The sequence below is a fragment of the Bombina bombina genome, chromosome 3 (assembly GCF_027579735.1).
Source record: "Bombina bombina isolate aBomBom1 chromosome 3, aBomBom1.pri, whole genome shotgun sequence".
Lineage (NCBI taxonomy): Eukaryota > Metazoa > Chordata > Amphibia > Anura > Bombinatoridae > Bombina > Bombina bombina.
Window position 1 is genome coordinate 1,239,637,186 of NC_069501.1, and position 2,687 is coordinate 1,239,639,872.

The 2,687-nt window shown below is 36.6% G+C and overlaps 1 long non-coding RNA gene across 1 annotated transcript; it reads left to right on the forward strand.

Annotated features, from left to right (window-relative positions):
* The first annotated feature begins 2,089 nt into the window (after positions 1–2,089).
* On the forward strand, positions 2,090–2,405 carry LOC128652152 (uncharacterized). The gene is made up of 2 exons (XR_008401282.1): positions 2,090–2,211; positions 2,292–2,405. It is a non-coding gene; the product is annotated as an uncharacterized LOC128652152 (long non-coding RNA).
* Positions 2,406–2,687: the final 282 nt, after the last annotated feature.

Here is a 2,687-nt window from a genome sequence, read left to right on the forward strand (position 1 = left end):
AACACAAAAACTTTTCTTTCACTCATGGTTAGTGTTTGACTGAAGCCATTTATTATCAATAAATAGTGTTTACTCTTTTTAAATCATAATGACAACAGAAACTACCCAAATGACCCTGATCAAAAGTTTACATACCCTGGTGATTTTGGCCTGATAACATGCACACAAGTTGACACAAAGGGGTTTGAATGGCTATTAAAGGTAACCATCCTCACCTGTGATCTGTTTTCTTGTAATTAGTGTGTGTGTCTATAAAAGGTCAATGAGTTTCTGGACTCCTGACAGACCCTTGCATCTTTCATCCAGTGCTGCACTGACATTTCTGGATTCTGAGTCATGGGGAAAGCAAAAGAATTGTCAAAGGATCTGCGGGAAAAGGTAGTTGAACTGTATAAAACAGGAAAGGGATATAAAAAGATATCCAAGGAATTGAGAATGCAAATCAGCAGTGTTCAAACTCTAATCAAGAAGTGGAAAATGAGGGGTTCTGTTTGATAACATACTGTATTCATCTTGCCATCAATTCTGACCAAATTTCCTGTGCCTTTGTAGCTCACACATCCACAAAACATCAGCGATCCACCTCCATGTTTCACAGCAGGAATGGTGTATCTTTCATCATAGGCCTTGTTGACTCCTTGTCATATTACCACCCCTTATGGCTGCTCATTCTGACACCCTATAAATACTGACCTGTGTCTTCCTGTCATTGCTTGTTATTTTGAATTCCTCAGTCTTCTATTGCTCTGATGTGCTGTGAAATCTGTCAGGCCTTCTACTGAGACACTTCTGACATCATCAGCTGCAGCCAAGTGTGGCTTCTCTCCCTCAGCTCTGTGAACACACTTCCTGCTCACTCCTGCTTTGCAAACTTTGAGAGTAATCCCTGCTCTCTCATTTTTTCTTAAATTCTACTTGCTGTGATAACGGACCTGTAATCTCAGTGATATTCTACTCAAAGGTATTTTTTGTGCATAACTTTGTTTATTCTATTAAGGATTATTTTGCATCACATTAGAGCTCTTACTTTTTCTATTATGCATATTTATTTTTACTATATCAGGGTACTCAGTTTTGTTATGTTATATAAAGGGTTTAAACAATTGCATTGAGAATTAAGACTTTTACTCATTTGTTTAGCAAATCCTTTATTAAAATAAACACAGTGCTTAAATACTATGACCTAAGTTGTGGTTTATGGTTAAAAGCTGCTGTTACACACCTTTTTTACTTCAGCCTGAGTTTGTTCAGCAGCTGAGTTGTCTGCATCTCCTTTTTTCAGAAAATAATCTACTTGGATTATTACATAATAACAAGCCTAAAAAATGCAAGTGGACCCAGCTGAACTCGCTCAAGCAGTTTATACATTATCCCAAAGAGTTGATAATATAAGCCAAGGTCTCAGAGAGACTCAATTAGATATACAAAATCTAAGAGCCTTTATTTCTCAGGAAATTGCAGTTAAAATGTCAGCTACTACACCTGAACCACAGGTGTTACACCCTGAAACTTTCACTGGTGATAGATCAAAGTATAGGGAGTTTAAAAACGCCTGTCTACTCCTTTTTTCCCTAAAACCAAAAACATATAGTACTGACAAACAGAAGGTTTTAACTATCATAACTTATTTAAGGGGAGAACCCCGTGCGTGGGCTGATAGTTATTTTGAATCACAAGATCCAATACTAAATAATTTCCAGGTCTTTTTTGATGCATTGTCAGCATTGTATGAGGATCCTTACAGACAGACAACAGCTGAAAAAGCCCTAAGAAATTTAAAACAAGCTAAAAGACCTGTGGAGGACTTTATTTCTGAGTTCAAACGGTATGCCAGGGATTCTGAATGGAACGAAGTTTCTTTAAGAAATCAATTTCGCTTGGGCTTAAATGAATCCCTAAAAGATGAACTTGCTAGATTAGACTTACCTGTATCCTTAGATGCCCTATATGATTTAGCAATAAAATTAGATAGGAGATATAGGGAAAGAAGGTTTGAGAAACTTTCTTATGAGTCATCTAGCAAAAGATACAACAGTATTCCTAACCCTGCTCCAGCCACATCTACTGAAACACCTATGGATTTAGGGGTATTACGTGGACCCCTAACTCAAGAGGAGAAGAATAGAAAGAGATTGAATCATCTCTGCATGTATTGTGGTTCTAAAGAACATATTCTGAGAGACTGCCCTAATCTTCTAAAACAGAAGTCAGGTAAAACCATCACTACTAACTCTACTGTCTGTACTTCTCTTTCAGATCAGATGTTTATAAAACTACCTCTATCTTTGCAGTGGGATCAAAGACGATTGAATATTGAGGCCATCGTGGATACTGGGGCAACTGGTTGTTATATAGACATAAGTTTAATTGAAAAAAATAAAATACCACATATAGCAAAAGAAAAACCTTGTTTCTATACGTGTCATAGATGGTAACACAATTAGTACTGGTCCAGTTACACATGAGACTATACCTCTACTGGTGACTTGCAATCAGACACATATTGAATACATGTCTTTTGACATAATACCCTTACCTCTGTTTCCAGTTGTCATAGGTATGAACTGGTTAGTAAAACATAACCCTATCATTGATTGGCAAACATTATCTATAAAACTTGATTCTGGTTATTGTAAAAATACCTGTTTACAAAATCATCACATACTACATACATCCTCACTCTCATT